The 14,366-nt window shown below is 43.0% G+C and overlaps 1 non-coding gene across 1 annotated transcript; it reads left to right on the top strand.

Moving 5' to 3' along the window:
• Window positions 1-13,947: 13,947 nt before the first annotated feature.
• On the top strand, window positions 13,948-14,054 carry LOC122444395. Its single transcript, XR_006270238.1, has one exon. It is a non-coding gene; the product is annotated as a U6 spliceosomal RNA (small nuclear RNA).
• The last annotated feature ends 312 nt before the right edge of the window (window positions 14,055-14,366 follow it).

Raw genomic sequence — 14,366 nt, forward strand, 5'->3', positions numbered from 1 at the left:
ATAGGCAAAACATAGACTGGGAGAAAGTATTTGCAAAACAAAAAAATGTTATTAGCAAAATATAAAACTTTCTTACAACTGAATGATAGAAAAAAAGTCACCCGATTTAAAAAATATAGCCAACACTTCACAAAAGAAGATGTACAGATGGCTGGTAAGCCCATCAAAAAGTGCTTAACATCACTAGTCAGCAGGAAATGCAAATTAAAACAAATACACACCTACTGAATAGTTAAAATTAAAACTCGACAACACCAAATGTTGATGAGGATGTGGAGTAACTGGAGCACTCATATGTGATTTTGGAAAACAGCTCAGCAATTTCTCATAGTAAGACATGCACATACTCTAAACCAGCAATTAAATTTCTAGGCATTTACCCAAGAGAAAGGAAAACATATGTCCATAAAAAGACTCAAACAAGAATGTTCCTAGCACTGCCACTTAATTAGCTGAGTGACATTAACCACAACTAGTCTGTGCCTCATTTTCTTCTTATATAAAGTGGGGTTAATATCAAAATTCCAAGTAACTGGAAGGGGAAACTATGATGCCAAATACACAGCCTTCCTCTGAGAAAAACAGCACAACCAGTGTCTTCTCAATGTGACCGCCACGGCTCACGCAGCATGTATTGCTGATGGCCCAGCAGCCACCAGCCACCTCTATGCTCCCCTGGAGGTAAAATGTAACAAGAGGTCTAGAGCCCAAGCTGGAGGTTTTGGCTGAGCCAGATCTGAAGTTAGATTTCTCTGGCATAGAGAGTATGAGTCACCCCTCTCCCGAGACATTATGTCCCTCTAAGGAGCTGTTTCTTCTGAAGACTCTCTCAGGAAAGGAAACTTGAGCAGCATTCGCATGTGGGGTTCACAAATGGATAAGCAAATCTGAGTGCCTTCCAGGCTTTAAAGGAGGATGCTAGGGCCCCTAAGAAAGCATTTAACATAAATTAAGAATGATCCCAGATAAACTATATCTGTCTGACTTCACAGTGGCCTAGCCTGCCTTTGGAAGGTGTAAAGTACTTGATTAGTTCTTTGTGGTGGACTCTTGAGCTTCCCTTCAAGCCAACCATGGCAATCCCATTCCCCTTGCCAAAGATCAGTTTAAGTGTAGGAATGTACCCAATTCTGCCTAATGAGACATGAAAGGTATTCTACAGGGGACCTTTGGAAAGTTTCCATGCTCCTAAGAAGCAGCCATGGGAAGAGTGTACTTTGCTTCTTTGGGACGTTATTGTGTCTGATGAAGGCATCTATTACCACCTAGGGAGCCTGCTGGAGGATAAAACCAACATCTTGATGACAACAAAACAGAGAGATGAAGACAACTTGAGTCCTTTACACCTTGGGTACACTTTATACTATTAGCTGGAATCCACTACTTTTAATTCTCATTGGTGATATAGTGTATTTCTTTATATGTTTGAATCTGAGTTTTCTTTTATTTGCAGCAAGAGCATACTATTACTTGTGGCTAGAGCATCCCAACCAACAGAGCATGGGACTATAATTTCTCCCTTAGCTGATGGGAGCTTAGAGCTAATAAGATTGGGGTATTAAGGTGATGTAACTGGTATCTTTGCCAGGACAACGGGGTCATTCATGTTTCTATGCATGTCAGGATGTGACTCCTACTTTACAACCCAACTGAGCTAAGGAGAGTATATTCCTCTGCTTTTTTGTTTTTTGTTTTTTTTTCAAATCTTTAATCAAAGTAAACCTGATTCTGAACCCCCAATCCTGTTCAGTGGACAGATTAATCTGTCACTTTGGGAGCTCAAGCCCCTGAAAGATTGTGCACAATTGGGTGTAAGTGTAGAGGTGTCCCATCCACTCATCAGCTCATAGTCTATAATGAGTTTTTCTCTGATGCCTCAGGTCTCTTCTAGTTTGGTGACTTTGTTGTTTCTGAGTCATATTGTGGCTCAGAAATCTTTGGTGATACTGGAAATTCAATGGGGCTTGTCTGACAGCTCATATGGTGAAGAATCTGCCCACAGTGTGTGGGAGACCCTGTTAGATCCCTGGGTCGGGAAGATCCCTGAAGGGCACGGCTACCTATTCCAGTATTCTTGCCTGGCAGGCTACAGTCCATGAGGTTGAAAAGAGTTGGACACGTCTGAGTAACTCATACCTAAGGCCTCATGTCCTCTTGAGATATGGCCCTTACCCAGGACCCTGGAATGTGTTATCAAAATCAGAGTTTGTTTTTATTTGTTTATCTTTTTCTATCTTTCTGGTTTCCTATCTCTCTTGTTTCCTTTCTTTTTCCTTCAAAGTCCTCCTTCTTTCTACTCCCAACCCCTTCTCCTTCTGTATATCTGCATCATCTCCTCAATGAGCCAGGGCTTTTACCCAGACAGGAAGATCTATTAGCTTCAAGGAGCTTTTGCTTTCTGTTCCGCAAGAATTCTTAAGGCAAGAAAAAACAAAAAGCCTCATTAGCAATGCCTGCCTGAAAAGAGAAGGCAATGAAAAAAACAGCAAGTGAATTAATATCACAATTTTCTTGTCACAGATACCTCAGTGGTGACAAGGGTGAACTCAGTCCAGTAGGAGAGCTGACTCCATGGTGAGTGGCAGCCAGCCAGCCAGCCAATGAGAGTGAGTCAAAGAGAAAGAAGGTGGGTCTTTAGAGCTGCTGCAGAAACTTTCTTCGTAATTTGTGAAACCTGCCTCACAGCCTGGAATTGAGAACCTGGGAAGCCAGCTGCCCCTTTCCTATCTGGGTGTTCTTAAAAATACATTTCCATTCCCATAAGCATTCTTTCCATCTCTGCCTTGTGGTCACGCCTGGGGCTCCCTAACTTCACTGGGGAATGGGGAGGATCAAGTGAGATAAAATTTTAGAGCTGGGAGGCACTGGTAACCAACTCAGGGCTGGAGCAACTGCTGGTCTTCCCTGCCTCCTCCATGGTGGTCACCCTTCTTGTGGCCGGGAGGCCCTGTCAGCCCTTCAGGCAGCATGGAGACGCCTGGGCTTCTGGACTTGTCCCAGAGGTAAACAAGAGCAGCAGCACATGCCCCTTGGGTTGAGATAGTGTTTTCCTGCCCAGAGCTGAAAGGACCTTTGAGATCATTAAGGCCAACTCCCTAATGTGAGAGATAAGGGCCCAGAGAGGCCAGAGGACTTGGCTCAGGTCATATGAAGTTATCAGGGACCAACACCAGGGTGCTCTTTTCTCCAAACTTTCCCTTATCAGCCTGTTCTCCCAGGCTTGATTCTGTCCCTGGATCCTTAGGTGCTATTGAATGTTTGTCCTGCACTTCCTTCTCGTTGCCTTGAGGCCAGCACACCTCCTGCCAAAGGCTCTTTCTAGGCTGTTGGGTTATGGGATGATTAACCCAAGGACAAAGAGTCCTTTGCGTGTCTGCAAAGAGTTAGACACGACTGAACGACTGAACTGAACTGAACTGAACCCAAGGACAGTGTGGGCCTGTAGAGCCCACAGGCCTCATGTCTTAGGCTGGGCTCTTGCTCAGTCTGTCTCATTTTTAGAGCATTTTTCAAAGGAAATGGGACTGTGGGTTACTCAGAAGATAGCTGTGGGCATCCCCCATTTTATAGTAATTTTTTGGGCAAGCTCACTTGTGACCCTGGCTTGAAAATTTCGGTCTGGAGATGACCTGCAGTCTAACTATGGCACAAACAAATCTAACAAACACCTTGGGGCCTAACCATGGGATAGTTCAGTTCAGTTCAGTCACTCCGTTGTGTCCGACTCTTTGTGACCCCATGGACTGCAGCACACCAGGCTTCTCTGTCCATCATCAACTCCCAGAATTTGCTCAAACTCATGTCCATCGAGATGGTGATGTTATCCAACCATCTCATCCTCTGTCATCTCCTTCTCCTCCTGCCCAGGTAGCCTATAGAATACTCTGTAAGAAACATTAGGAATTGTCTGGCAGTCCAGTGGTTAGATCCCTGGTGGGGGAACTAAGATCCCACAAGATGTGCAGTATGGCCAAAAGAAAAAAAAGAGAGAGAGAGAGAGAAACATCTATTGATGAGCTTGGGAAAAGCTTTATGTGAAATGAAAATTAAATAAGATGAGGGACTATAAAATGCTTAGCACAATGTCACATATGTGGTAAGCTCTCAACAAATGTTTGCTATTATTGCTGTTACAAGTATTTTAATTTTGTCACTATTTAGCTAGGCTCCTTGGTACTACTGCCTGTTTCTCCTCTCTTCCTGGTCTGAGAGATCTTCTTTCAGTCTTCTTCCTCAACTTTCTACCTCCTCATCCCATCAGATAGATTTCTTATCACTTCCAGCATAGACTAAAAAATGCCAGGACCACTTCCTCCCCCAGCCAATTTCCCAGCCCCATACGCACAACCTGTGCTCCAGCTTGGCACATTGCCTCCTGCAAAATCTGGTTGTCAAGGTGTTGAGAGTCTTCACAGAAGTTGTGTTTGGGTGGGCGAGATTGTAGGTGGTTTAAAAAAAAAAAATCCCTTTCTTTGCTTGTCTATATTTTTTGATTTGTTTGTCATGGACATGTATTGAACTTGTACCAAGAAAATACTTTTAATTTTTATGCAATCTACTCACTACTTCTAGAAACCTTTCTCTGAAAGGTTCTACTGCATTCTGAGCATTCTTTTTAACTTCCCACCCCCTCAGTCTCTCTTTCTCTGTGCTCTGTAATTGCATTCACTAGTGGGTTGCCATATAGATGTTCTTAAAGGGATTCCGCATCCATGAGAGGGCTGTAGGCTCCTTGAATGTGAGGCTGTATCGTCTCCTCTGTAGAAATAGCTAGAATGTTTCTCAGATGATTTTAGCCATACACCCTCTTCTGCACCCCTGAGCCTAGATGACTGAGAATCATTAATACTTTCAGAGCTTGGTTTAGCCTGCTGAACTTCCCACTGTTCCCATTTTACCCCCTGCCACCAGGGTTAGCAGCAGAGTGTGGTTTCTGGGGAATCCTGATAGATGTGCAGGGTAGTTTTCAGCAGGGACTGGCTGCATCATGGGGCTTGGGGGCAGTGTCTTAATCTGAGCATGAATTTAATGTCAATCTTGCAAAATCTCCAGAATGCCTTGTGTGACACAGAAAGAGTCTCAGCCTAGCCCCAGGCAGGAGAGAGGGAGGGGCACACAGTATGTGAAAGTGCTGAGACTGTCATACTAAGGGAAACAGTCTGCGGAGTCTTCAGAAAGGAGGTAGGTAAGTCTTGGATGGACTCAAAGGGGTAGATGAAGATAGGAGAGCTGGGGGTAGGGAGAAGATAGTGGGGCAGGGTGCAGTACAGAGGAGAGGGCAGTGGGTTGGAGGACAGGAGCTAGCTGATAGGGCTATGCAGGTAGCAGTTAGAGACTAGTGGTAATGAGCTCAAGCTCTGGAGTCCAAAGACCTATATTTGCGTCATTCACTGACCATGTGATAATGCTTTCAAACTGTGGTGCTAGAGAAGACACTTGAGAGTCCTTTGGACTGCAAGCAGATCAAACCAGTTCATCCTAAAGGAAATCAACCCTGAATATTCATTGGAAGGCTGAAGCTCCAGTCCTTTGGCCACTTGATGCAAAGAGCTGACTCATTGGAAAAGACCCTGTTGCTGGGAAAGATTGAGGGCAGGAGGAAAAAGGGACGACAGAGGATAAGATGGTTAGATGGCGTCGCCAACTCAATGGACAGGAGTTTGAACAAACTCTGGGAGATGATGAAGGACAGGGAAGTCTGGTGAGCTGCAGCCCATGGGGATGCAAAGAGTTGGACAAGACTTAGCGACTGAACAACAACATGTGATCTTCAGTTCAATTCCGTCTCTCAGTCATGTCCAAGAGTCTTCTCCAACACCACAGTTCAAAAAAAGTCTGCCACTGTTTCCACTGTTTCTCCGTCTATCTGCCATGAAGTGATGGAACTGGATGCCATGAACTTTGTGTTCTGAATGTTGAGCTTTAGGCCAACTTGTAACTCTCTTCTTTCACTTTCATCAAGAGGCTCTTTAGTTCTTCTTTGCTTTCTGCCATAAGGATGGTGTCATCTGCATATCTGAGGTTATTGTTATTTCTCCCAACAATCTTGATTCCAGCTTGTGCTTCATCCAGCCCAGCATTTCTCATGATGTACTCTCTATATAAGTTAAATAAGCAGGGTGACAACATACAGCCTTGATGTACTCCTTTCCCAGTTTGGAACCAGTCTGTTGTTCCATGTCCAGTTCTAACTGTTGCTTCCTGACCTGCATACAGATTTCTCAAGAGGTGGGTCAGGTGGCCTGATATTCCTATCTCTTTCAGAATTTTCCACAGTTTATCTTGATCCACACAGTCATAGGCTTTGGCTTAATCAATAAAGCAGAGATAGACAGTTTTCTGGAACTCTCTTGCTTTTTCAATGATCCAATGGATGTTGGCAATTTGATCTCTAGTTCCTCTGCCTTTACTAAAACCAGCTTGAACATCTGGAAAGTTCACGGTTCACATATTGCTGAAGCCTGGCTTGGAGAATTTTGAGCATTATTTTGCTAGTGTGTGAGATGAGTGCAATTGTGCAGTAGTTTGAGCATTCTTTGGGATTGCCTTTCTTTGGGATTGGAATGAAAACTGACCTTTTCCAGTCCTGTGGCCACTGCTGAGTTTTTCCAATTTGCTGACATATTGAGTGAAGCACTTTCACAGCATCATCTTTTGGATTTGAAATAGCTCAACTGGAATTCCATCACCTCCAGTAGCTTTGTTCATAGTGATGCTTCCTAAGGCCCATTTGACTTCACATTCCAGGATGTCTGGCTCTAGGTGAGTGATCACACCATCGTGATTATCTGGGTCGTGAAGATCCTTTTTATACAGTTCTTCTGTGTATTCTTGCCACCTCTTCTTAATATCTTCTGCTTCTGTTAGGTCCATACCATTTCTGTCCTTTATTGAGCCCATCTTTGTGTGAAATGTTCCCTTGGTATCTCTAATTTTCTTGAAGAGATCTCTAGTCTTTTCCATTCTATTGTTTTCCTCTATTTCTTTGTACTGATCGCTGAGGAAGGCTTTCTTATCTCTCCTTGCTATTCTCTGTGTTCAAATGGGTATATCTTTCCTTTTCTCCTTTGCTTTTAGCTTCTCTTCTTTTCACAGCTATTTGTAAGGCCTCCTCAGACAGCCATTTTGTTTTTTTGCATTTCTTTTTCTTGGGAGTGGTCTTGATTCCTGTCTCCTGTACAATGTCACAAAACTCCATTCATAGTTCATCAGACACTCTGTCTATCAGATCTAGTCCCTTCAATCTATTTGTTACTTCCACTGTATAGTCGTAAGGGTTTTGATTTAGGTCATACCTGAATGGTCTCATGGTTTTCCCTACTTTCTTCAACTTAAGTCTGAATTTGGCAATAAGGAGTTCATGATCTGAACCACAGTCAGCTCCCAGTCTTGTTTTTGCTGACTGTAGAGTTTCTTCATCTTTGGCTGCAAAGAATATAATCAATCTGATTTCGGGGTTGACCATTTGGTGATGTCCATGTGCAGAGTCTTCTCTTGTGTTGTTGGAAGAGGGTGTTTGCTATGACCAGTGGATTCTCTTGGCAGAACTCTATGAGCCTTTACCCTGCTTCATTCTGTACTACAAGGCCAAATCTGCCTGTTACTCCAGGTGTTTCTTGACTTCCTACTTTTGCATTCCAATCCCCTTATATGATCTTGGGATAGTTATTTATGCTCCAAGGCTTGGGTTTTCTTATCTGTGTAATCCAACTAGTGGTACTTCCTTCCTCTTAGGATTCTTATGAGGATTTAATGAAATAATGCTTGTGAAATACATTTTAAACATCTAATAAGTGCTAGCCACAGTTACTGATATTATTGCAATTATTATTATAAACTCAGACCTGGTGTTTGTTTTTCAGAAGAATCCCACTACACATCCATTCAGTCCCTTATTTCCCATGTATTTGTTCACCTGCATACATTCATCTCGCACATAATGGCAATGGATAATACATATATACTACACGAAATAATAATATTTTAATAGCTCATATTTAAATTTCATACTCTATGTAAAAATCACTGTACTAAGTTCTCTATATGAATGAAACTCATTTAATCCTCCCAAATAGGTGGTGAAATTGGTACTATTATTATCCATATTTCATTGAGGATGAAATAATTTCATACAGAGAAGTTATGTAGTTTGCCCAAGGTCACATAACTAATAAGTAAGAAAACTAAAATTTTTGGTTCTGAGGAATCTAGTTCAGAATCCAAGCTACTTGCTGTTAAACACCCTTACTATTTTCAAAGACTCTGGGGGAAAAAAATGGGAGGACAAAAGGATGAGTTAAACACTGATCCTACCTGAAGAAAATAGTAACCAGGTGAAGTGATAAGACACAATGAAATCATATGCCCTCAGGGCAGTGTGGGCATGGCTGCCTGGAGGTCTAGGTGGAGCCTATGTTGGCCTCTTGGCATGACTGAGTTTTCACTTATGATTAGCTTGGGCCATCAGATGAAGTCTCTGTTGCATGTTCTCTAAGGAGACCCCACTAACTTAGGGCATTGCTGAAAGCTTGTGGCCACAGTTGGTACCTCCTGCTCCATGGAAGACTGGATGACAGAATCTCATTGGATGGGTATAAATCCTCACAACTGATTGCACAAATAACTCGAAGTACAGAGCCTCCTGAGTGTGGGCTGGGTCATTGCCTCTTTGGGCCGTTGTATCATTCATTGGCTGGCCATCTATTTTTGGTTCTGTGATGTGACATCAGTAGCTTGAAAGTAGCCATGGTGGTAGTATCCACACCACAGAAGTCAGCCAACACTACAAATCAGCAACTCCCCACCCCCGCCCCCACCCAGTTTGTTGTTAAACATTTCTCAGCATCCTAGCCCTAGAGATAATCAAATCTGATGATTTTTCACCTTCCTTCAGCCAAGGAGATCCACTGAGAGTGCTTGGCTGTTGCCTGAAGGAGAAGAAGGGAGTGCTGGACAAGGTGAGGGCAAATGGAACTCTGTCCTGAGCTAAGCCAGCAATGTGTCTGCTTGTTTTAACTATGACCTTTTGTGTAAGACTTTGAGGACAGTTCTTTCCACATTATAGCTCTTTTCACAGTTCTTTTTACAAAAGTTCATTAAAAGCAATGGAAAGTGACTCATCTGCTCTAACCTTACTTAACAGTCAGGAAGTAGTTCAGTCAGAGGAGTGAAGTGACTTTCTTTAGGTCTCCCAGAGTCAGATCCACCACCTTATATGAGGAAGTTGGCACCACGGCACCCACAGTGGGAGACAGACTCGCGCGGTCACTAACTGGGGCTTCCCTGGCTCCAAGCCCCACAAGCTATCAGCAGAGACTCCCACTGCTCCACTCAGATAGGTGTCCTCCCTAGAGCCTCACCCACTGTGCCCCTTTGCCCTGGAAATGCAAGTACCCTTAGCAGAGCCTTCAGGTGTTTTTCTCCCATAGTGAACTCTCTCCTGGTACCTCGGGATGACTGCCCACTATTCTGAGCCCATCTTCCCAACTGATGAGAAGCCAAGTTGAAAATCTTACCCTTGCAACCAGGTTTTAAAACTTGCTTCCAACTTTTGGCTGGGGAGAGCTGCTTAAAGCCTTAAAAACAAAACAAAACAATAGCTATTTTATCTTTTTATTCAGCAAAGCTGGAAATGGATGCCAGGGCTTGCTGGAGGGCAAATGGATGTGGTCGTGTAGGGGGTGCAGTTAATAGGGAAGAGTGGCAGAGCGGGGAGAGAAGAGGATATGGAGTGAAAAGATTAAAAGAAACAATTACAAAAATCATTTTTAGGGGTAAGAAAATTCAGCTACAGGTGCCAAGGGGTATAATTTCCTGAGACTGCAGAACGTCTTGCCCACTGCTTCCCTCTAGCAAAACCTGCTCTCCGTGCTGAGTCAGCTGTGCTTTATTTTGTAATCCCAATCACCCAGAACCAGTGAGTACTTGAAAGAAACTTTCAAGTTGCAGAAACTCATCTTTGCCATAACACTACAGTAAAGAATTCTGTAATAAATGTGGTTTGAGTTTGCTAGGGCTGCCATAATGAAAAAGCCCAAGCTGGGTGACTAAAACAAGAGACATTTGTCTTCTCACAGTTCCAGAGACTGGCATTGAAGATCGAGGTGTGGGCAGGTCTGGTTTCCTCTGAGGCCCTGCTCCTTATCTGGTAGGCAGGCAACTTTGTGCTGTGTGCTCACGTGGCCTTTCTTCTGAGAGTGCACACATCTGGTGTCTCTGTACCTCCGAATTTCCTTTCCTTATAAGGATGGCTGGATTGGATTAGTGCTTTTGTTAACGGGCTCCTTTGAACTTGATCGCCTCTCTAAAAGCTTATCTCCAAATGCTGTTACGTGGTAAGGTAACTCAGATGTCTGAGATAATTCCTATTTTGAGGTTAGAACTTTAACAAATGAATTTTGGGGCACACGGTTCAGTGTATAACAAATGTTTAGGCACTGTTTATCCAGTATACACGTGTAGGACCTAGATCACATATTTGGATGTTAATGGTCCCTCCTCACTGACCCTGAGAACTTTTATCATCTGCACAAATTGACTGCCATGCCTTGGGTTGAGAACTCACCAGGTGACATGACTTTACAAAAAAGTCTCATTTGACTTAAAGAAGTTTGAAAGTTTCACCTCTCCTTCAAATTCTTTTTGTTTTCACCAGAAATTGATTTTTATAGGTGGGATGTCCTCAGGGACTTTCAACATTAGCAGAAGCTACTGATGACATGGAAACAGCCGCACTGGCTGAGTGTGGCTGAGGAGAGATCACTGGGCGGGGTAGACAGGGCAGAGGAACATGAAATCGTGGGAAACTGCAGATAGACAAGTGACAAAGGTTATCAAGACCCTGCCAGTATGCATTAACAGTTCAGCTGTGATAGCTATTTAAAAAATGGTTAAAATCGACACAGTTCTTGACCTTCAAGTAGAGGACCCTAAAGGGATCATGACCAGCAATTCTCTTGGACCTGAAATAGTGGCTTCATTCAAACTCCAGAAAAAGACTTATAAGATTTCTGTAGACTTTTTTATGAGCTGAAGTAAAATTCTTTCCTGCTTCCCCAAACACACATCTTCAGATGATTCAGAAGTACAGATTTTAAGTATCCTTTCAGTGAGCTAGGTGGTTGTTGTCCAGCTCTGCGATCCCGTGAACTGAAGCACGCCAGACTTCCCTGTCCTTCACTATTTCCTGGAGTTTGCTCAAAACTCATGTCCTTTGATTCGGTGATGCCATCCAACTGTCTCATTCTCTGTTACCCTCTTCTACTCCTGCCCTCAATCTTTCCCAGCATTAGGGTCTTTTCCAATGAGTTAGCTCTTCACATTAGGTGGCCAAAGTATTGGAGCTTCAGCATCAGTCCTTCCAGTGACTATTCAGGGTTGATTTCCTGTAGGATTGACTGGTTTGACCCCCTTGCTGTCCAAGGGACTCTCAAGAGTCTTCTCCAGCACTACAGTGAGCTGGGTAGTGAAAAATAAACAAGAAAAATCATTATCTATGCATTTCTTGCCCCTGATCCAATGGATTATAAATCATTTGAGGATAAGAACTGAGGTATGTACTCTACAGCCCCAAGTGTTCTTTGCATGAAGTGAATAATCTATATATTCACTGATTTGACCTGAATCTCCAAGAGGAAAGATTTTTTAATCAAAATCACTAGAACACTCAAAAATGACATCACCATCTCAGACTAAGAAAGGAGGAAAGATCGGATTACCCTAGAAAAAAGAGCCCAGGTGACCATCAGAAAGTCAGCAGTCTCCTTCCTTCAAGGGCACCAGAGGTCTGTGTTCTTCAAGTAATGAGTTGGAGGGGAGGGGTTGGCAGTAAGTTCCACTGAATTTCCTACCACCATTCTAAGGCATGGACTTGAATAGCCTATAACTTCAGTGTAATTGCTCTGTGGTCTGCTCTCTATAAATAGTAGCTTATTTGTAGGTAACCCAGGGCTGCCTATGAAACTGCTAGACTCAAATTAAATCAATTAAATTCAATGGATATTTATTGTGTAGTTCAAGACAAGAGAACTCTCAAACAGCCTAGATTATAAGGAGAGAAGAACCTAGGAGTCTGGAGGGGTAGCTTAAAAGAAGGTTAGCCTTCGTATGTTGACAATTTCTTTTTCAGTTCTACACACTGGACCCCAAGACAAAGAACAAGTAGAGCTGGGCTGCCAAGTGGGAAAATACAGGTGTAGATAAGTGGAATGCTCATCATTCCAGTATGATGATTTGATGATTCGTATAATCCAAGCATGGAACTTGTGTTCCCTTGGCTAGTGATAGTTTTAGTTATAGGTATGTGACCCAATGCTGGTCAATAAGAAATGAGAAGAACCAGTGCAGGAAGATGGGAAGGGGAGAGGGAGGAAGGTTTCTGGGAAAGGCTAATACTGGTAAAATGTTTTTCACCACTCTTATGTTTCAGATAACAGACACCACTGGAACACTCTAAGCAGAAAAGGGTTTAATTTAGAAAATTAGGTGCTTAAAAATTTATGGATGGGCTAGAGAAGAAGGTCTTGGCTGTACTTCCAATGGTAACCAGCAGAACCCTGCAGAAACATTAGCCAGGGTGGCTATTATCTGTGTCACAGCAGAGAAGCTGGGGGAATCAAGAAGGCATCACAGTGTGACTCCAGAATCACACCCTTTACCCGTATTCAGGGATCAAAAAACCACTGCCAGGGCCGGACTGTCCCTGCTTGATCTGGCTGGGCAAGATGAATGTCCCACTTCCTGCTTCTCTGTCCCCAGAAGTTGGCGGCAGAGCACTGAGACTTTGTTGGTGGTAGAACAAAAATCCAGTGCCTCCCTGACCGTGTTTGCCAGGAAAGAGCAGTTAAAGAGACCACACTCTCCTCTCAAATCTCAAGATGCTGCATCTGATGTGCTTTCTTCCACATGGAAGAGCTCAGCTAGTGCAACCCTTCTGCAACCCCTTTTCCCCTTCACACACTCCTTCCCAGGAGAGGTGGAGTGACATAGCTAATCGGTAAATTTGGGAGAGGAAACTTGATGTGCATGAACCAGTCCTTCCTTGTCTTTTGGGAGTAAGTTGCACACAAGGAGTATGTTTTCTGCTTTGCAATTCCAGGGACAAGCTTTCCTCTGGTGGGAGGCAGGCAAGTATGGTCCAGAGGTTCCTGTGACTGGCTGGGTGAACTGGTCTAATGTTCAAGTTCAGTGTTGGAAACCTCATCTGCCTACAGTTACACTTATTGTTACATATTTATCAGAAATAGGATAATGTTCGGACCTCTATAAGTCATCTTTTTCTTTCTTTTTTTTTTAGTTCTTCTTGTTTCTTTGTTGATTTAGGAATCTGGGGAGGAAACTAGGGCTGGAGACATGAAATCGAACTCTCTTTGTGCTACTGATTGACACCAGGTCTGTCACAGTGCTTCCTATTTGTATAACCATCAGTGGTTTTCAAAGCATGTCACACATGTGATCCTCGCAATAATCTGTGGACGAAGGCAGAACAGGGTTGTTTAGCTGAGGAAGTAAAGCTGCAACTCCTTTTTTTTTCTGAAGCATACTAATTTACAATCTTGTGTTCATTTCTGCTGCACAGAAAAGTGATTCAGTTACACTTATACAAACATTATTTTTAATATTCTTTTCCATATGGTTTATCATCAGATATTGAATATAGTTCCCTGTGCTATACACAGGACCTTGTTGCTCATCCATCCTATGTATACTGGTTTGCATCTGCTGACTCCAAAGTCCCACTCCGTCCCTCCTCTACTCCTCCTTGGCGACCATGAGTCTGTTCTCTATGTCTGTGAGCCTGTTTCTGTTTCATAGATAAATTCATTTGTGTCCTATTTTAGATTCCACATGTAAGTGATATCATATGGTATTTGTCTTTCTCTAAAGTTGCGACTCTCAGTGCTTCCAACTTTTTCCATGTTACGATACATATAGAACATTGAAAAAATGGTGCTCGCCTCGGCAGCACATATACTAAAATTGGAACGATACAGAGAAGATTAGCATGGCCCCTGCGCAAGGATGACATGCAAATCCGTGAAGCGTTCCATAAAAAAAAAAAAGAAAAGAAAAAATGTATATATACATACACATACACATATACTTACGTATACAAACGTATGTGGAAATTTGTATATTTCTGACTATAGAAAGGAAATAAGGCTGCTGGTGCCAGAGGTGATGGGCCCAGAGATTCTGGCTGCCCTGGGCCTTACCCGGCTAATCCAAGCATTGAGAAGATCAAATTCTTAGCAGACCTATAACCCATTCCTTACCCACCAGTTGGAAATTCTACCTTAGAGAAGTGTGCTAATGTCCAAGGTCACAAGGTTAATACACAGAAGAATATTCAAATCCAAAGAATCTCA

This window comes from Cervus canadensis, chromosome 6, assembly GCF_019320065.1.
Source record: "Cervus canadensis isolate Bull #8, Minnesota chromosome 6, ASM1932006v1, whole genome shotgun sequence".
NCBI classification, from domain to species: Eukaryota; Metazoa; Chordata; class Mammalia; order Artiodactyla; family Cervidae; genus Cervus; species Cervus canadensis.